This window comes from Cnephaeus nilssonii (genome assembly GCF_951640355.1).
Source record: "Cnephaeus nilssonii genome assembly, chromosome: 3".
NCBI lineage: Eukaryota > Metazoa > Chordata > Mammalia > Chiroptera > Vespertilionidae > Cnephaeus > Cnephaeus nilssonii.
The window spans coordinates 86,547,001-86,569,837 of NC_137074.1; the positions used below are offsets into that span (position 1 = coordinate 86,547,001).

General features: G+C 37.2%; 1 protein-coding gene across 1 annotated transcript in view; it reads right to left on the reverse strand.

Annotated features, from left to right (window-relative positions):
• The window catches only part of HTR1F (5-hydroxytryptamine receptor 1F), a gene marked incomplete at its 3' end in the record, with an annotated part of 97,575 nt that extends 78,009 nt beyond the window's left edge, over positions 1-19,566 (reverse strand). The window contains exon 1 of the mRNA XM_079766963.1: positions 19,456-19,566. The remainder of the gene's footprint in view (positions 1-19,455) is intronic.
• Between the last annotated feature and the right edge of the window lie 3,271 nt (positions 19,567-22,837).

The window sequence follows — 22,837 nt, forward strand, 5'->3', positions numbered from 1 at the left end:
CACGTCCCAAATAAAAGAACAGAACAAAACACCAGAAAAAGAACTAAACAAAATGAAGACAAGTAATCTACCAAATGCAAAGTTCAAAATATTGTTTATAAGGATGCTAATGAACTTAGTGGAAGAGTAGAGAAACTTAATAAGAATGTCAACAAAGAGATTAGGAAACAAAGAGATAGAGAACATACAAAAGAATCAGTCAGAAGTAAAGAATACACTAACTGAAATAAAGAATACATTACAGGGAATCAATGGTAGAGTAAATGAAGCAGAAGGTCAAATCAGAAGTTTGTAAGATAAGGAAGCAGAAAACACCCAAATCAGAACAGCAAAAAGAAAAAAAATATTAAAAATGAGGATAGTGTAAAGAGCCTCTGGGACAACTTCAAACAAACCAATTTTTGTATCATTGGGGTGCAGAATGGAGAAGAGAAAGAGCAAGAAATTGGAAACCTATTTGAAAATACAATGACAGAAAACTTCCCTAACCTGGTGAAGGAAATAGATATACAATCCAGAAAGTGCAGAGAGTCCCAAACAAAGTGAATCCAAAGAGGACCACACCAAGACACATCACAATTAAAATGCAAAAGTTTAAAGACAAAGAGAGAATCTTAAAATCAGCAAGAGAAATGCAGTTAGCTACCTTCAAGGGAGGTCCCATAAGACTATTAGCTGATTTCTCATCAGAAACTTTTCAGGGCAGAAGGGATTGGTAAGAAATATTCAAAGTGATGAAAAGCTAGGACCTACTAGTACAACCAAGATTACTCTACCCAGCAAAGCTATTATTTAGAATCAAAGGAAAGATAAAGAGCTTCCCAGACAAGAAAAATCTAAAGGAGTTCATCACCACCAAAACAGTATTCCAAGAAAAGTTAAAGGGTCTTCTTTAAGGAGAAGAAAAATAAGATAAAAAATATGAACAATAAAATGGCAATAAAATATTTCTATCAAAAATTATTTTAAATGCAAATATATTATATGCTCCATCAAAAGACATAAGGTGGCTGAATGAATAACAAAACAAACCCCTTACATATGCTGAATACTTCAAGAGTCTCACTTCAGATCAAAAGACACACAGATTGAAAGTGAGGGATGGAAAAAGATACTTCATGAAAATGGAAACAAACAAACAAACAAAAAACACTGGGGTGGCAATACTTAAACCAGACAAAATAGACTTTAAAACAAAGGGAATAACAAGAGACAAAAAAAGACACAGCAATTCCACCTCTGGATATTTATCGGAAGAAACCCAAAGCACTAAATCAAAAAGACATATACATACATATGTTTATTGCAGCATTATTTACAATAGCCAAGATATGGAAGCAACCTAAGTGTCCATCAATAGACGAATGGATAAAGAAGTGGGGCATACAGCCCTGGCTAGTGTACTCAGTGGTTAGAGTGCTGGCCTGCATACCAAAGGGTGACAGGTTCGATTCCCAGTCAACTGCACATACCTGGGTTGGAGGTTCAATCTCCAGCCCCAGTCTGGGCATGTGCTGAAGGCAACCAATTGATGTGAGTCTGTCACATTGATGTTTCTTTCTCTCTCTCCCCCGCATCCCTTTCACTCTCTCTAAAAATCAATGAAAAATATATCCTCAAATGAGAACTAACAAAAAAGAAAAAAAAAAAGAAGTGGTGCACATATATAAAAGAATTAAATATTGCCATCTGCAACAACATGGATAGATGTAGAGGCTATTTTTCTGAGTGAAGTAAGTCAGACAGAGAAAGACTAATGTCAGATATTTCACTTATATTTGGAATCTAAAAAACAAAATAAACAAACAGACTCGTAAAAGCAGAGAACATTTTGACAGTTGTCAGATGAAAGGGGCATTGGGGGATGGGTGAAAAAGGTGAAGGGGTTTAAAAGTACAAATTGGTAGTTACAGAATAGTCATGGGGATATAAAACACAGCATAGGGAATATATTATAATAACTATTACAATATGGTTTCAGATTGGTACCAGGTTTATCAGGGTGATCACTTCATAAGTTATATAAATGTCTAATCATAGGGTTGTATGCTACAAACCAATATAATACTGTATATTACCTGTAATTGAAAAATAAAAAAATATTTTATGAAAACTATAATGGGAATACTAAGCTGGAAAAAACTGACTTCCTGAGATGCAGCAAAGGTTAACAAAGCTTTATAGAGGATTTTATCTGAGAATATTAGGCATTTACTAAACATACAAGGAGGGAATGAAATTCTAATTGGACAGACTGGCCATGTAGGGCACAGAGCAGTAAAGACCATAAACTTTATGAGAATGCCAAGTAGTTAAAAGAATGAGTGTCAGAGCTGAGTTTTTAAAAATATGCTAAGGTAGAGTAGAGAAGGCTAAGAAATCCATATTTTTATTTGTAATCTAGGGGAACTCATTGATATATAATAAAGAAAGAAAACAACATGAAGAGAAATCATTTTCAACTATTGTAGAATGAAGATTTGCAGAAGCAAATGGTTTCCTTAGACAGAACAGGATTTCACTCAGGTTCCTTTATCCTCATTGAGAAGTAAGGAAGTCTTTAGTACAAGATATCAATCAGTACAAGAGGGCTAAGAAAGTTTCTGCAGGTGTGTTTTGTTAATATGATGGTGCCTAGAAGTGGTAGGAGAATGCAAGAGAACTAACATCTGGTGAGCATTCAACACATGTGAGGAAATACCTTTCAGTATACATCAGTATACATTATCTTATTTAGTTTTCACAACAACCCTATGAAGTGAGAATTCTTATCTCAAAGTTAAATATGGTTCCAGAGAGATAAATTCGCCCAAGATGATCCACTGGTAGAGGCAGATACAGGATCTAAAACCCTGCCTCTCTGGTATCACAATTCATATTGTTTTGGTAGAATCTCCTACCTCAAGTGGTATCTCTGCAGTTTAGTGCATATTAGCAAGATGATTAAGCATTCTCAAAATCCTACTGCCTTTCAGGACTTTGGGATATGATTCTGAGCTGACTTTCCTCTGGTTTTATGGAGAAGAGATGATGTAGAGAGAAGACAGGTGAATGTGTCTCTATAAGACTAGAATGAATCAAACTTTAAGAGGTATGGTGCTGGAGAAGGAAATAGATGCCAGAGATATTCTGTAAGCAGAACTGAGAGGATATAGTGACTCATTTGATATAGGAAATGAAGGACAACCAGGCATTAAGGAATTACTCTTTTAGCTTGAGACTAGATAAAAGAAGTACTATCAATTGACACATAGAATATGGGAGAAAGAACAAGATCCATGATTAGGAAATTAAATTTGACCCTAAAAACATTGTAATTACCTAAATAAACTCAGGAGAGAGAAACCAGAGATTATACAAAAGTATATTTTTCACACATTTCCTGGTAATTAATTTATTTCAGGCCAAGGCAAATAAATACTATAGTAGACTATAAAATTCATTATCAGTCAGGTAAGAACAATCCAGAAAAGTGTTATTTAGAATTCTCTAAATATATAAAAAATAACTTTAAGATCTGAAATACACACTACTTTTCTGGCAAGAGATATGCAACTCACACTGAAAAATTAATTTATTGTGGCAAATAAGACATTTGAAGAGTAAAAAAAAAACAGATTTATTATCATGACATATTTTTATTGCACGATTTGAAATGATTTAGCATAGTAATATTTCTTATGATCACTATCATCAAAGTCTGAACATCATTTTTGACTATGGGAGGAAAGACAAAATATGTTCCTAACTATAAAAAATTTCAAAAGGTGGGGCAGGATGGTTGGAGAAATGGATTGTTCAAACATAAACAAAATGACTTTCCCTTACCTCATTTTTTGAGAGCTTTCATTCTTATAGAATTACCTTGAGTTGAAAATAGGTAGAATTATTTCTTTGAAATAATATGACATTTTTGCTCTCTGTATTCAAAAGTAACACCAAAAATGTATTTTTATAAACAAAGAATGTGTTCATAAAAGCACATCTAGCACACTGATGATCATGTATAGTTGTCAACCTGATTCCCATCAATTCTAAGGCCGTTCATATTATGGCTATGAATTCATTCATTCACAAGTATTATTGAATGTATACAATGTAATAGCCAGCATTCTAAGTATGGATCTGAGGATAAAAGTGAAAAAGTCTTTCTGTAATAGGGGAGATAGACAATCTATCTATATAATAGAGGGATATGCAAATTAGCCGGGATGCCGTAACGTCACGACCGAACAGCAGGGACCTGAGGCTGCATGGCGCCTGGCCAGGGCGAGGGATCTCAGGCCGTGCCCTCCACCCTGTGAGGCTTGACATGGGACCTCAGGCCATGCCCCCTGCCCCTGCGCTGGGCTGGGAGACCTCAGGCTGCGCCCCCCATCCCAGCGCCAGCTGGGGACCTCAGGCTGCGCCCTTGCCCAGCAGGGCTTGACAGATACCTCACCTCAGGCCATGACCCTCGCCTGGCAGGGCTTGATGGGGGACCTCAGGCCGCACCCCCTGCCCTGGTGCCGGACTGGGAGAACTCATGTCACACCCCCTACCCCAGTGCCGGGCCGGGGGACCTCAGGCCATGCCTCCCATCCAGCGGGGCTTGATGTGGACCTCAGGCTGTGCCTCCCCACCCAGCGGGGCTTGATGGGGGGGCCTCAGGCCATGCCCCCACATGGTGCCAGGCCGGGGGACCTGAGGCTGCGTCCCCCACCCGGCGCCAGGTTGGGGGACCTGAGGCTGCGTCCCCTACCTGGAGGGGCTTGATGGGGGTGGGGAAAGCTGGGTTTGGGTCTCACCCAATGGGGGTGGGGCTGGCCGGGTCTGGGTCTCCTGCGTTTTCGAAGCGCATGCAGGTGGTGGGCGGGGACTTGACTCTAGGTTCCGTGGCACGCCCCAGACTCTGACAGGAGGGAGATTTTCATATACATTTTACTAATTTTCTTTCATCTCTGATACTTCTATTATAGAGAAAGGGCAAATAGTAATATTAAAATATTTCCTCTAATTAATTCCCTTTTAATGTGCATGAATTTCGTGCACAGGGCCACTAGTAAATAGATAAACAAATAAATATAATTTCAAGAAGGGCTTTGTGCTAAGAAAAGTGATAAATGAAAAGATCTATTTTACATAGATAAGCTTGATATAGTGGCCAGAGATCCAATCATGTAGCATTTTATAAGGAATAATAAGGGATATATACTAGACTAGGACCAATAGGACTTGCTGATGAATTGAATGGGGATGAGAGGGGGAAAGTGGGGTCAAGAGGGAGAAGAGATGAGTTTGGGTGCAATATGCAGATCTTATAACATAGAAACCCACACTTAAAACCTATATGATCATGGTGACCAATGCCACCCCAATAAATTTAATTTAAAAAAGAACAACACCCATATTTTTGGCCTAAGCAACCAGTGTTTTAGTGGTACTATAAGAAAAACAGGAAATATTCTGGGTGGAACACGTTTAGATGGAACATTGAGAAATTGATTTGGGACACAGTTATTCTGAGATGTAGACTAGACACATACAGAAAGATGTGGCAGAGCCATTTGTACCTAAGTCTAGAGGTCATGGGCAATTCAGGGCTGGGGCTATAAATCTGGAAAACTTCTGTACGTTTTTTAAGCCATGGGAACTGTTGGGTCAACCTGAGTGTGGATAAACAAGGAAGGAAGGTTGAAGGGAGACTCCTAGAGCATTCAACATCTAGAGGTCCTAAAAAGAAGGATGAGCTGCAGAGTAGACTGTGCGTGGGCAAGAGGGTCTTGAATCAGAATCCTTCTGCTTTCTACATTACTTCTCTCTACCGAGACTAGCAGTCTACTTCAGCTTAGAAACTGTGGATATTTTTACCATAACAAAGAATCAATTCACTGGGAAAATAAAAACATTTTTAAAAGAATATTAGGAAAATGGGGTCCACCGGGATTTCTAAATCTAATATATGGAACTAGAGGCCTAGTGCATGATTAAATCATGGGGGAGCTGGGTGCCTGTCCGCTGGTGCACCAGGCCTTTCAGAAGCCTCCGGCGCGGCGAAGGCTTCTGAAAGGTCTGGTGCCGGAGCGGACAGGCACCCAGCTCCCCCGCTTTTGATTATCCGCAGCGGGACGTGAGCTTGCTGCCCCAGAGACCCCTTCTGTGCCACAGCACAGCCATGGCGCAGACGCTGAGCTCGCACCGCCGCTGGCAATGCGAGCTCAGCGTCCCGCCGGCCCAATCGGCCACCCTGGCCACCCCGAGTCCCGCCCCCCCCGCACCTCCTGGCCAATCATGGGCATAGCGAAGGTACGGTCAATTTGCATATTTGTCTATTATTAGGTAGGATTATGAATTAGCATAAACTTAGTATTTTTCAACAATGGTAACATTATGGCTATTTATTTACCATATTTTCCGGCGTATAAGACGACTTTTTAACCCAGGAAAATCTTCTATACGCCCAGTCGTCTTATACGTTGGAAAATACGGTAACCAAAAGAATAGTTCATTTATTAAACAGACACTTCTAGCGTTGGAACTAAAGCTACATGATATAGGATGCCCGGCTATCTCTTAAAAAATTGATATCCATATATGTAGCAACATGGTTATCTGATAGTTTCATTAATATTTTAAATAATAATGTGCATTTCTATAAAACTTGACATTTTAGAAAACATTCTTTGATTAATTCAGACAACTGTTTAAATTTGGAAGATGAAAGTATTATTATCACCATTTTGCTAATAAGGGTACTAGAATTCAGAGAGACTGATTCATTTGAATAATGTAATCCAGCTAGGAGCTAGCATACCTGTGACCTGAACAAGGATTTTATAACTCCTAATCCATTGCTTTTTCCAAGATTACCATTATTATGTAGTCTCTTTCTTATTTACTTATAGTTAAAGACATATATGTGAGTGGGACAGGTTGTGTATTGCATGGGTAATCTATGAACAATTCCCTCACACTAGGTGGTAAGCAGCCACTATCCTATATAATAAAAGGCTAATATGCAAATTGACCGAATGGTGGAATGACAGGTTGCTATGACGAGCACTGACCACCAGAGGGCAGACGCTCAATGCAGGAGGTGCCCCCTGGTGGTCAGTGCGCCAGAAGTCAGGCTCATGGCTGGTGAGCGCAGCAGTGGTGGCGGGAGCCTCTCCCACTTCTGCAGCAGTGCTAAGGATGTCTGACTGCTGCAGGGAGCTGGCCCAAGCTGTCATTCGGACATCCCCTGAGGGCTCCTGGACTGCGAGAGGGTGCAGGCCAGGCTGAGGGACCCCCTTGAGTGTACGAATTTTATGCACCAGGCCCCTATTTATAATTATATGCTTAAAATAATACTTTGTTACTTCAAATAGCCCTAGATACATGGAGAGATAAGAACTAAAACCCATTTGTCATTCCATCCAGGGTTATTATCATCCTTCTAAATAATAATGAAAAAAATATTGGACTTCCAAAGGATGATAAAGATTATTTGTTAAATTTAATCTCTGATATAGTAGCTTATGTCTACTTTTCATTTCCTAGAAACATCTTTTTAAATTCACTTTATCCTTAATTCATTTTTACTCATTCACATGTTTCCTTGGCAACATTTCTAAATTTCTAGCCTATCTTCTTCCAGCAGGTTCTTGGACCCTAACTTCCGTTCACCATTAACCGCTACTGGCCATTAGTGAACCAATCAATCAGTGGTAGTGGTCTTTTCTGGAAACAGTACTTATACTGACTTTAATCCACCAAGTGTCAATTCTGCTTTTAGTTTCTTGATTTACCATATTGTTTTTTTGCTCATTTTCTCCAAAATTCTCAACTTACTTTTCTTTATCATTTACATCTGGGAATGCTCGCATATTGCAATAGATTGAATTATTGGTTTTCATCACCACTCTGCCTCCTCATTCCAGCTCTTGTGAGAAGTTAGTGAAAGGCCCACAGTCCAATTTAATCTCATCCTCTCTTTTTAGCCCCTCCTTAAAAAAAAATAAGAGTGAAACAAATTGCTTCTTTTCTATTCTTGGGAAATTCCTCCCATCATAATATACCATGGCTCTGATGTATTGATACAACTGTAGCCCTTCCTCATCCTCCCCTACAAATAGCCACTTTATAAAGGTTTAGAAGTTAAAGAAAAGAAAAGTTTTTTTAAAAATATTTTTATTGATTTCAGAGAGGAAGAGAGAGAGCGAGAGAGAGAGATAGAAACATCAATGATGAGAGAAAATCATTGATTGGCTGCCTCCTGCATGCCCCACACTGGGTATCAAGCCTGCAACCAGAGCATGTGCCCTTGACCAGAATTGAACCAGTGACCCTTCAGTCCACAGGCCGACACTCTATCCATTGAGAAAAACCAGCTAGGACAAGTTTTTGTTGTTGTTTGTTTGTTTGTTTGTTTTTGTTTTTGTTTCTTTTAGGATAAACTATGATAGCTGCACCATGAAATGCATACTAAATTAGTACATTTGGCTAGTTCTTTTTGTAATTAACATTTATCAACATCCACCAGATATTTAGTTAGAGAATCAACCAGAAAATTGGAATAAGTTTAATTATGACATTTGAAACAATGGTTTCATTGACCTCATTGACCTGCTCTTTATGATACTATTTATACAGGGAGCAGGACTAGTGTTATTAATCATAAATATTTTGGGATTTGAGGCATTATGATAATACTGTATTTCTAGCAGGTGTGGAATATCAAATTGTTAATATTTTAATATAGAATAAATTAATGGCACACTACATTCCATGCTTTGTGGGATTAAGGCAGTTTGGAATACCATAAAGATCATTGGCTATGTAGGCTGCAGTCAATTTCACCTGGGGGAAAAAGGACTGATAACATAGGTCTTTCTTATTACATAGAGTTGATAAGAGCATCAAAGGAGATAGTGTATTTACAAGTACTTTGGAAAATACAAAGGTTACATAAATGTAACTTATTATGAGTTAGTTCCTGGAATTCTTTACAGTGACTTTTAATAAAGGAGCATAAGGCAAAAAAAAGATTGTGGATCTTAAAATCCAAATGACATTTTTCATAGAATTTAATACATAATCTCTGTCCACCAAAAGCACATATCATTATTTAATATCTTCAGGCAGGAATAAAATCCTGTATAATGAAAGGCTAACAAGCAAATAGAGAGAATGACAGAACAACTGGCCGGTCGCTATGACATGCACTGACCACCAGAGGGCAGATGCTCAATGCAGGTGCTGCCCCCTGGTGGTCAGTGCACTCCCACAGGGGGAGCGCTGCTCAGCCACAAGCCTCCACGGCAGCGTTAAGGGTTTCGGCTGACAGCTTACACCCGCTCCCTGTGGGAGTGCACTGCGGGAAGTGGGCCTAAGTCATCAGATGGACATCCCCTGAGGGTTCCCAGACTGCAAGAGGCTGCAGGCCAGGCTGAGCGGCCCCCGTCCCCCAGTGCATGAATTTCGTGCACTGGGCCTCTAGTATTGAATAAAGCACTATTGATAAGAAATGCCAACTATTACCAAAGAATTGATTTATTCATTGGCTATTCTACTATTATTTGTCTAAATCAGTTAGGAAATCAAAGAACATTAACTTCAATTGCAAACTATTTGGTTTATCTGATACATTCCAGAATGCTTATACTGACTTTTGATTTAGTCATGTTTAGTATCATTCAAGATAAATTTAAAATTTGATTTACCTGAGTTAATATTCAAATAGACATGAAAACTTTACAGAACATTGCAAAGATAAGAAATTATACTGCTGATTGTATCTTTAAATATTAGCCATTTTATTTTAGGCTCATTCCTTTCTCTTTAAATAGAAAAGTAGTAATATTAATAGTTGCACGTTTATGAGATTGACTTTAACCAAGTTTTATTCAATATTATGAAGTGATATTAATTATTCTAAAACAACATATTAGTATATTTCCAAATATCTAATTTCATCTTTGATGGTATGTGACCATCCTATCACACATTTCTCTATAACTTAGAGATGGCAGTAAGCAATACATCCCATTCTGTACATATAAGCGTAAGTTATGTTAAATAGTTCATGATTCTAGAAAACTTGTGTTATTAAAATCTTTACTCATGCCTATTTATTTCATTTTTGTCTACCAGATTTTAGGATTTAGACTCGCATATTATTACTACTTTTCAAAACTGGATTAAGGTATTCCTACTGTCCAAAGAAAAATTTGAACATCCATATGGATATATAAAAAGGCAAAATATTAAAGTAAAAAATTAAAATTACATATTAGTGCAATATTCTTGAACACAAGCTCAATTAATTTGAGTTAAATTGTTCACATTCAATATTTATTTTTTCTCTAATTTTTACTCAAGCCTTTAGTTTGTTGATAGTAAGCATTGATTTTGGTTGAAAAACTAATTAATATTGATTCTCATTTTGGGAAATTTATAAAATATAAAAACATCTTGCTTTATGTTAGCTATTTTTCTTTTGTTATATGATATCTATTAAATGTTTTAACCTTATATGTTGGCATGATGGAGATATTGATCAGTTATAAAGCTTTTTCATTAATAATTTATATTTCTAAATTTTTATTTCTTTTTATAACTTGCCAATCCCAACATGCATATAAACAAAAGCAGAAGATATTTTGAAAACAAATAGCATTATAATGACGGTGTCAAATAAAAAAAAAAGCAAGAGAAAAAATAGTAAGGGAAAGTCTAGTTAACATGTAATTTACCAAAATTCTCCTAGCATTCTTCTATGAAATTAGAAGACCCCAATTCACAATCTAGATGAAAAATAAAACTGTCTTATAGAAATAATATAAAAGATAAAACAACTGACACAAATATTTAAAAATATTCGAGAGTTAAGAAAAAAATCTTGTCTCATGCCAATGGATTAACCAAAGAATTTATATGCATATATGCACAACCCCTGGACACAGACAATAGTGTGGTGAAGGCCTGGGGTGTGGGTGAAGTCTAAAAGGGATCAATGGGGAAGAAAAAGGGACATCTGTAATACTTTTAACAATAAATATAAATTAAAATACACACACAAAAATATACACTGAGTGGCCAGATTATTATGATCTCTGAACACATAATAATCTGGCCACTCAGTGTGTGTGTGTGTGTGTGTGTGTGTGTGTGTGTGTGTGTGTGTATTTATTATATAGGATATACACTGAGTGGTCTTTTATTATATAGGATATACACTGAGTGGCCAGATTATTATGCATTCAGAGATCATAATAATCTGGCCACTCAGTGTATATAGGTGTATCAAGTTGTGGGGAAATAAATACAATTGTACAAACTCACAATGACAACTGGTAAACTTTTAAAAAGAACCTGGCAGTAAGTAACACATCCTGAAAATGTTTGTATCATTTGACAAGTAATCCTACTTCTGGATATATACCATGCAGAAATAAAAGTGGAAGCCTAGGATGATATTTAGGTCTGAGCCATCGTCTTCCACCAGTGCTCCTGCTCCTCAGATCCTTTTGCTTCTGGAGCTGCCTCACTCTATGAGCAGCCTTCATGGTGGCATACTTGCAGGCTGGCTCAAACATAGGCAATATGCAAGCTTGCTTTGCTAACCAATGGATATACATTGAGTGGCCAGATTATTATGATCTCTGAATGCATAATAATCTGGCCACTCAGTGTATATCCTATATAATAAAAGGCTAATATGCAAATTGTCCCCTCGACCAGGAGTTCGACCAGCAGGCAGGCCAGCCAACTTCCCATGTCCCCTCCCCTTGGCCAGGCTGGCCGGACCCCACCCATGCACGAATTCATGCACCGGGCCTCTAATATATATATATATATATATATATATATATATATATATATATATATATATATATCTCCTATCTAATATATATATATATATATATAAATATATGTATAGATATCCTATCTAATAAAAGAGTAATATGCAAATTGACCACACCTCTGCTACACCCACAAGCCACGCCCACCAGCCAATCAGGAAAGAGTATGCAAATTAACCCAACCAACATGGCTGTGGCCATGGAGCAAGCAGGAAGCTTGGGTTTCCCCGGCGATGGAGGAAGCCAAGCTTTCTGCACACCCTGGACTCCACTCAAGGCTACATAGTTTCAATTATAGAAGATAAATAAATCCCAACAAAAATGGCAGCAGCAACAGAGCAGGCAGGAGGCTTGGCTCCACTCAAGGCTACAAAGTTTCAATTATAGAAGATAAATAAATCCCAGATACCAGGGCCTCCACTTGGGTCGCAAGGGGTCATGGCTGGCCTGCAAACCACCACAGGCCCCTCGCCCAGGCTGACCCATGCCCCAAGGGAACCCCCACCCTGATCTGGGACACCCTTCAGGGCAAACCAGCTGGCCCCCACCCCCACCCCTGCACCAGGCCTCTATCCTATCTAATAAAAGAGTAATATGCAAATTGACCATCACTCCAACACACAAGATGGCTGCCCCCATGTGGACACAAGATGGCCATCACAAGATGGCCAGCAGGGGAGGGTAGTTGGGAGGGACCAGGCTTGCAAGGGAGAGCAGTTGTGGGCGATCAGACCACCAGGGGAGGGCAGTTGGGAGGGACCAGGCCTGCAAGGGAGGGCAGTTGGGGGCAATCAAGCCTGCAGGGGAGGGTAGTTAGGGGTGACCAGGCCAGCAAAGGAGAGAAATTGGGGGGGACCAGTCCTGCAGGGAAGGGCAGTTGGGGGGAACCCGGTCTGCAGGGCAGAGCAGTTGGGGGGGGACCAGGCCTGCAGGGGAGGGTAGTTAGGGGTGACCAGGCCTGCAGGGGAGGGCAGTTAGGGGTGACCAGGCCTGCAGGGGAGGTCAGTTAGGAGCAAACTGGCTGGCAGGGGAGCAGTTAGGCATCAATCAGGCTGGCAGGGGAGTGGTTAGGGGGTGATCAGGCTGGCAGGCAGAAGTGGTTAGGGGCAATCAGGAAGGCAGGCAGGCAAGCAGTTGGGAGTCAGCAGTCCTGGATTGTGAGAGGGATGTCCAAATGCCCGTTTAGGCCCAATCCTACTGGGGATCGGGCCTAAACGGGCATTTGGACATCCCTCGAGGGGTCCCAGATTGGAGAGGGTGCAGGCTGGGCTGAGGGACACACACCCCCGTGCACAAATTTCATGCACTGAGCCTCTAGTATATATATACATATATATACACACACACACTGAGTGGCCAGATTATTATGTGTTCAGAGATCATAATAATCTGGCCACTCAGTGTAACTTCTTATTGTCACCTTTCTGTCAGCCCCAACACCTTGTACATGGATTATTTTTAAAGTTCTCATCACAAACTCTCTGGTCTCTAGACCAGTTGGTATCAATAGTAACAATACTGTGTTACATGTGTATGTATTTAGCACAGCTTTCACAGGTTCTGCTGCTTTACATCTTAGCTGAGTCTGTCTGTTGAGAGCTCCTCAATGGTGAGGCAAATAAATATGTGCAGAATTCCAAGATTTACACTGTTTTTGTATTGTTCTTTAGAGCAACAATTTGGAATTCCTTCCTGATAATGATGTCACTTTGGGCCCTACAAAGGTAGGGTGTCATTTCTGAAGGTTATCAAACAGTTTCCACAGAATCTGTACTTGTTAATTCCATCTCTGACAAAGAATATCGCTCTGTTAACTCTCCTGAATTTGACCGAGTTGTGCTTTATATAGCATGGCTTCATCAGTGACATGAGCAATAGTACTGAGGTGGCATCTGTAAAACCAATGAATGATGAAAAATTTGACATATATTTAAAACATTTCAGTAATCTTACTGTTTGTTTTAACTTTTAAAATTTAACTTTTAAAATTTAACTTTTCTTTATGTTAGTTGAATTAAAGGCATCTGAAAGTTTGCTGGAAGCAGAGATAAAGTTATATTCCAGCTGTGCATTTCATTTGTAAAATTTAACAGTTTGCAGAATGCCAAAAGCACTGCTTAGTTCATATACAGTACAATAATAAAAAATCTGAGTTCTCAACAATTCAACAACTGGTACAGTTTAAGGACTTGTAAATGATGTGTTCCTAGCCAAAATACCATTCTTTGTAGAAATTTTGCAGTGGGAATCATAAAATCAAAAATCATTGCCTGATTTTTTTTTTACTGCATATCAGTTTTTTTTAATTACTTTTCATCCTGTTTATAAACATTCACAAAATTATTATCAATATCAAATATGCTATTTGCTCTGGCTGGGAGACTAGGTTGGTTGGAGTATCATCCTGTACACCAAAAGGTTGCAGGTTCCATTCCCATTTAGGGCACTTACCTAGATTGCAGGCTCAATCCCCAGTTGGGGCACGTATGGGAGGCAACTGATTAATGTTTCTCTCTCACAGCAATGTCTCTCTATGTCTCTGTCTTTGTCTCTGTCTCTGTCTCTGTCTCTCTCCTCCTCACCCTTCCTCCCTCCCTGCTTGCCTCCCTCCTTCTCTTCCTCTCTCTCTAGAATTGATAAAAATATTCTCAGATGAGGATTAAAAAAAAAGATGCTTGCCTGGCCAGTGTGGATCAGGAATGAAGCTCTAACCTATGAACCAGGAGGTCAGTTTGAATCCTGATCAGGGCACATGCCTGGGTTGCAGGCTCAACACCCAGTAGTGGGTGTGAAGGAGGCAGCTGATCAATGATTCTCTCTCATCATTGATGTTTCTCTCTCTCCTCTCTCTTCCTCTCTGAAATCAATAAAAATATATATAAAAAAGATATTTTTTTTAAAAAGATGCTTTTTTATTGACTGTGTATAATGGTATAGTATGTACTATATAGAGATATATTTCTTATCTTTCAGAAACTTAAAATCAAAGAGAACAATAATGATGTAGACTAAGACAATTCAAAAGCTCTGTGCCCAAGTGCCCATCAATAGATGAGTGGTTAAAAAAAGCTGCTTCAAAGTATTCCATTTACACCATGGAATAGGATTCCCCAGTATAAAAGAAAGGTCTCTTACCCTGACAGTATGGAGGGACTTGGAGTGTATTATGCTAAGCAAAATAAGCCAGTCAGAGAAAGACAAGTATTACATTATATAAAGAACAAAATAAACTGATGAACAAAATAGATCCAGAGACAGAGAAGCATGAAACAGACTGTTGAATTTCAGAGGGAAGGCAGGGTGGGTGGATGGGTGGGAAGAAATCAACCTAAGAACTTGTATGCATATATGCATACATGGAACAGACAATAGGGTGGTGAAGGCATGGGTGGGCTAAAAGGGTAAATCGGATAAAGGAGGACATATGTAATACTTTCAACAATAAAGATTTTTTTTAAATGGGAAAAGAAGACATACAAAGGCTCTGTGAAATGAAGTTAATAATTCCCCTTTGATAGCAAAGCTAATACTTCTTCTGCACATTAGAAAATGAAGGAATTAGTAAGAATAATAAATCTGGTAGCATTTAATATTATTTGTGTGTGTGTGTGTGCATATGCCTGTATGCATGTGTGTGCTATTTGGAACTTCAGAAAAACTATAGACTCATAACATTCAAAGTGTTCTGCTTTCTAAAAATAATACCTTATATTTATAAAATATTTTTTGTAATTCATTTTCTTATTTTGATATCAAACAACAATTGGGAGATTTTAAGGAGGTTAAGAGTTATTATACCTTTTTTGCAGGTAAATAAACAAAGACACAAATATGTTTAGAGACATGATAAGATGATACTACTAATAAGAGGCCCAGGGAGTATTAACTCATTGGACTTTCATTTGCTTATTAAATATGCATTGGTTGAGTTTTTAAAGCTTATATTAATCACTACTCACTGGATTGACAGTGATTAAAGACATGTCCTTGCCATTCAGAAGGTTGTGACATAGTGAAGGTGGGGAGATATTTTTATACATAAACAACACACAAATGTAACACGTTCAACTATAAATATATACAAATAAGAGCTGTGAGTGGTCGGTAAATTGAATAACAACTTCTACAGGGACTCTAGAAAGATTTTGTTGAGGCTATAACTGCTAAGTAGTTCTAGGTTAAGAAATTCAGAATGGTGAGTTAATCTGGTTTAGCAATAAAGTTGAAAATGTAGAGGCCAGATTGTGAAAAATGTTTATACTAGATTAAAGGTACTTGATTTTATTATTCTTATACCCCTTGATTTTGTCACAGCCTGTTGACTCTCAAGTACCATGAAAACCAAAACAAATTAATTAACAAGATAAGAATAGAAAGGATAGTCAACAAAATCAAGAGAGTTTTGCTGTAGAAATGAATTAGAGAGTTTTGAAGATATAGTGTCTGAAGACAAAAGTGTTAAGGATAACTGTAACCACAAAAGTTTTCTGACAGATACACAATATAAAAGGAAGTAAATCCTTACATCAGTAACATAAATGAGGGTAGTGAAAATGTAGAGATTTTCTATGAAATTGAAGTTGGGTTGTTATCAGCTTATAGTGGAATGTTATAACTATAAGAAGTTTTGTGCAAGACTCATGATAACCTTAAAGAGAAATCCTACAGTAGATACAAAAATGATAAAGAGAAAACAATCAAAGCATCTTACTACAAAAAACAAACACACACTCCATCAAATCACAAAGGAAGAGAGCAAGAGAGAAAGAGAAGAACAAAAAATTGAAAAATTGACAGAACACAGTGAACAAAATGTCAATAGTAAGTTCTTCCCTATCAACAATTACTTTAGATGGAAATCACTTAAACTCATCAAGCAAAAGACATAGTGTGGCTGAATGAATGCCCAACTGTATGATGTCTACAAGAGGCTCACTTTAGATTTAAGGATACACATAGAGTGAAAGTGAAAGGATGGAAAAGATAATCAATTCAAATGGTAACCAAAAGAGAACATGGATGCATACACTTACATCAGAAAAACAGACTTTAAGTCACAAACTGTCTCTAGAGACAAAATTTCTAGAGACATTATCATAAAAAGATAAATTCACCAATGATAAATATATATGCACCCAACATTGGAGCACCTAATACATAAAGCAAACATTGGCAGATATGAAGAAAGAAAAAGACAACATTACAATAATAGGAGGAGACTTCAATACTCCACTACCAATAATGGATAGATCATCCAGACAGAAAATCAAGAAACAGCAAACTTGAATAACACTATAGAACAAGTGGACCTAACAGACACATATAAAACATTTCACCCAACAGGAGCAGATACACATTCTTCTCAAGTGCACACAGAACATTCTCCAGGATAGGTAACATAGCAGATCACAAAACAAATCTAAACAAATATAAGACTGAAATAATTCCAAGTACATTTTCCAACCACAGTGGAGTGAATTAGAATAAAAGGAAAATGAGAAAACTCACAATTACATGGAAATTAACCAACATACTCTTAAATAACCATTGGATCAAATAAGAAATCAAACAAGAAATCAGAAATTATCTCAAAAAAAATGAACATAAAATACCAAAACATGTGAAACAAAGAAAAGCTGTTCTCAAAGGGAATTTTATAATGATAAATGCCTATATTAGAAAACAAGAAAGATCTGAAATAAGCAATATAATTTTACACCTTAAGAAACTAAAAAGGAAGAATAAAACCCAAGTTAGCAGAAGGAAAGAAATTACAAAGATTAGAGAAGAAAAAAATAAACAGAGAATAGAAAAACAATAAAAAAAACACACAATAAAACTAAGAGTGTTTTGAAAAGTTCATCAAAATTGACAAATCCTTAATCAGACTAACCAATAAAAAAAAAAGAAATGACTCAAATAATTGAAATCAGAAATGAAAGGGGAGACATTACAACTAAGACAAAAATAAAAAAGGTTATAAGAGACTACAATGAATAATTTTATATCAAGAAAATGGAAATCTAGAAGAAATGGACAGATTCCTACAAATATACAAATGGACCAAGACTGAATCAAGAAGAAATAATACCCTGGGCTGGTGTGGCTCAGTTGGTTAGGCATCATCCAGTGCCATGAAGTTTGCTGGTTCAATTCCCAGTCAGAGCACATGCCTGGGTTGCAGGCTCGCTCTCCAGTAGGGGGCATGCAAGAGGCAGTTGATCAATGTTTCTCTCTTGTATCAATGTTTCTCTCTCTCTCCCCCCTTTCTCTCTTTCTAAAAAAAGATTAATAAAATATTGAAAAAATAAGAAATAGAAAGGCAAACTGATTAACAACAGATAAGGAAACTGGATTGGAAATTTAAAATATATCAAAGAAAAAGCCTAGGACCAGATGGTTTCATAGATGAATTCTACCAAATATTAAAATAATAATAATAATACTGAGCCTTATTAAAATTTTCCAAGAATAGAAGAATAGAGAAAACTTCTAAACTCATTTTATAAAGCCTTATAAAGCCAGCATCACACTGATATTAAAGGTTGACAAAGATGCCACAAAAAAACTACAGGCCAATATCCTTGATAAATATGGATGCAAAATTTATCTACAAAATATTAACAAACCAAATTCAGCAGTATATTTCAAGGATCATACATCAGTACCAAGTGGGATTTATCTCTGGGATGCAAAGATAGTTCAACATCTGAAAATCAAATAATGTGGTACACCACGTTAACAGAATGAAGGAAAAAAAATCACATAATCATCTTAGATGCAGATAATTCATTTGAAAATCAGCACCCTTTTATGTTAAAAACTCGAAAAAATTGTGTATAGAAGGCCTTACTTTAACACAATAAAGGTCATATAGCAAAAACCCACAACTAACTTATCCTTGGAGATCTGAAACAATATAAGAATGCTCACTCTCACCACTTTTATCAAGTTGTATACTTTAAATATGTGCAGCTTTTGTATGCCAATCATACCTCAAAAACAGAAGTGGTTTCTGTAAATTATAGCAAATACTGCCAATTAATAAGATAGGTTGAGAACTGAAGATTCTCTTTTGGATTTATCAATTTGGAGGTCACTGGTGATTTCAGTAAGAACAGTTACAGGAGAATTATATCTCTCTAGCCACTCAACTAAGTCCTTCCTCTAAACTCAAATAATATGTTTGCAAACCTTGTCCTTTCCTTAATCTTATTTTCCTGTCATGTTTCAAATTTCCTCAAGGTTTAGTTTTCTGCAAATGAAACTGAAAAATATAATCCAAACTAATGCTTTGTACAAGATTATATGGGTTGACTTATTCCTAAATGAAAATGTGAAGAAAAATGCTGAAATAATTTTCTAGATAACCTTTATTTATACACCAGAAAGGGCAAAAACACCTCCAATGATATGTTGCAAAGAAGGAAGAAAGTGAAATGCCTGAGAGGACCCTCTTGCTTTCATAAGGAAAGCTACTAAGACAACATCATCTGCTGCATAATTAATGACCCTCCTATGTATGTAGTAATCAATAGCTTCTTATTTTACATTTGGCATAGAGTAAGTTGAGAATTTTAATTAGCAATTATTAAATAACTATAGGAATTTACACTTTCCATCATCTTACCTCCTTGGTCAAAAACATTCAATGTCTCTCTGGTGATAAGTTTTATAACCTCAGATCATCCATGTATAACTGGCAACAGCTTTCTCTTCTATAAAATGAGATGATGCTTTCTTTTTAGTATTGATCTGGGAATGAAATGGAAACATACATATAAAACAGCTAGTATAGGATGTGCATCTTCAATGTGTTAATTACATGGGAAATAATCATACTCTCATTTGTTAATATGGTATCAAGCTACTTTGTAGTATATCTCTTGATCCTACCCTAGGTTTATTTTGCATTTGTAATATATTGGGTTACGTATTCACCCAAAATGTTCTAAGTCTGACCAGTCCCATCCATCAAAATCCTGCAAATATAATTTTAAATGTTAGGCTTCTAAGTTTAACCTGTTTAATATACCCAAACTTTATTTCCTTCCAAGAATTCCCATGACATATTACTTCTACTTTTCCAGAATTGCATTTTGTTGCAAATTTTGTGCTTCTTTTTTTAAAAATATACTTTAAGGATGGAAAACACACACACACACACACACACACACACACACACACACACACACACACACAGAAGCGTAGTTAATTCTGCTTGAATTCTTCCCCTGGCATTTAGATTTCTCAAGAACACATCCTCTATATAAGAGCAATTTTGAGGTAGCTATATAGGTGTATAAAGGCACGATCAACTCCTTACTAATTATACTATATCAATCCTGAAATGAATAGTACAGAAGATGAAAGAAAAAATAATATTTGTCTATTTACATGCCAACTTATTGTGTGTCTTTAATCACCAAATGATGTATATGAAATAGCTTTTATTATTCAGAATTTTAAAGATGAATAAATTAAGGCTGAGATATATTAGGTAATTTTGCTAAAATCACACACTATTTATGAAGCTTGGATTCCAACCCATGAATTTCTGATCCTATGGTTCCATCATTTGAATTGTAGCACATCACCTCATTCATTATTTTAAGGGTGAAAATAAATACCACAGGCACCTCTATCAATTAGATACTATGTTGCTTGGTAACCATTTTTTTATATAATTTTTTTTATTGTCTAAAGTTTTACATATGTCTCCTTTTTCCCAATGAGCCCTCCCCCTTCCCCAGCCATTCCCACCACGGCCAAGCCCCCACCACCCCAGTGTTTGAGTCCATTGGCTATGCATGCATACAAGTCCTTTGATTGCTGTCTAACCCCCATTCTCCTGCCATTTGTCTCTGGATCTATTCTTGTTCATCAAATTATGTTGATCATTATATCCCACATACGAGTGAGATCATGTGATATTTATCTTTCTCTGATGGCTTATTTCGCTTAGCATAATGCTCTCCAGTTCCATCCATGCTGTTGCAAATGGTAAAAGTTCCTCCTATTTTATAGCAGCGTAGTATTCCATTGTGTAGATGTACCACTGTTTTTTAATCCACTCATCTGCTGATGGACACTTAGGTTGTTTCCAAATCTTCGCTATTGTAAATTGTGCTGCTATGAACAAAGGGGGTGCATAAATCCTTTCTGATTGGTGTTTCTGGTTTCTTGGGATATAGGCCTAGAAGTGGGATTGCTGGGTCAAATGGAAGTCCCATTTTTAGTTTTTTGAGGAAACTCCATACTGTCTTCCACAGTGGCTGCACCAGTCTACATTCCCACCAGCAGTGCCTGAGGGTTCCTTTTTCTCCACAAACTTGCCAGCACTTGTCCTTTGTTAATGATAGCCATTCTGACAGGTGTGAGATGGTATCTCATTGTTGTTTTGATTTGCATCTCTTGGATGATTAGTGACTTTGAGCATGTTTTCATGTCTCTCAGCCTTCTGTATATCCTCTTTCGAAATTGGATGGTTTATATTCCTTTTGTTAAGTTGTATGAGTTCTCTGTAAATTTTGGAGATTAAACCCTTATCTGAAATATCATTGGCAAATATGTTCTCCCATGCAGTGGGCTTTTTTGTTGTTTTATTGATGTTTACTTTTGCTGTGCAGAAACTTTTTATTTTGATGTAGTCCCATTTGTTTATTTTCTCCATAGTCGCCATTGCCCTAGGAGCTGTGTCTGTAAAGATATTGCTATGACATATGTCTGCTAATTTGCTGCCTATGGAGTCTTGTAGGATTTTTATAGTTTCCAGTCTTACATTTAAGTCCTTTAGCCACTTTCAGTTTGTTTTTGTGTATGGTGTAAGTTGGTGATCTAGTTTCATTTTTTTGCATGTATCTGACCAAATTTCCCAGCACCATTTATTGAAGAGACTGTCTTGACTCCATTGTATGCTCTTGTCTCCTTTGTCAAATATTAATTGAGCATAATGGTTGGGTTGATTTCTGGGTTCTCTGTTCTGTTCCATTGGCCTATATGTCTGTTCTTGTGCCAGTGCCAGGCAGTTTTGAGAACCGTGGCTTGGTAATATAGCTTGATATCTGGTATTGTGATCCCCCCAACTTTGTTCTTCTTTCTCAGGATTGCTGTGGCTATTCAGGGTCTTTTTTTTATTCCAGATGAATTTTTGGAGAGTTTGTTCTAGATCTTTGAAATATGCCATTGGTATTTTAATGGGGATTGCATGGAATCTGTAGATTGCTTTGGGTAGTATGGAAATTTTACTGATGTTGATTCTACCAATCCATGAACATGGTATGTTCTTCCACTTGTTTATGTCTTTCTCTATCTCTTTTTTCAATGTCCTGTAGTTTTCTGCTTATAGGTCTTTTACCTCCTTAGTTAAGTTTATTCCTAGGTATCTTAATTTTTTTGGTGGAATGGTAAATGCGATTTATTTTGTTTCTCTTTCTGTGAATTAATTATTGGTGTATAAAAAGGCCATAGATTTCTGGGTGTTAATTTTGTATCCTTCTACATTGACAAAATTCATTTATTAGGTCTAGTAGTTTTTTGATGGCGTCTTTGGGGTTTTCTATGTATAGTATCATGTCATCTGTGATTAAGGACAGTTTTACTTCTTCTTTTCCAATTTTATTTATGCCTTTTATTTCTTTTTCTTGTCTGATCACTATGGCTAGCACTTCCAGTACTATATCAAACAGGAGTGGTGAAAGTGGGCATCCCTGTCTTATTCCTGTTCTTAAGGGAAATGAGTTTAGTTTTTACCCATTAGTATGATGTTGGCTGTGGGTTTGTCATATAATGCTTTTATTATGTTGAGGTATGATCCCTCTATTCCCACTTTGCAGAGAGTTTTTATCAAGAAAGGGTGTTGGATTTTGTCAAATGCTTTTTCTGCACCAATTGATATGATTATGTGATTTTTGTGATTTTGTTGATTTGTGGATATTGTACCATCCTTGCATCCCTGGAATAAATCCCTCTTGGTCATGGTGTATGATCTTTCTAATGTAATGCTGAATCTG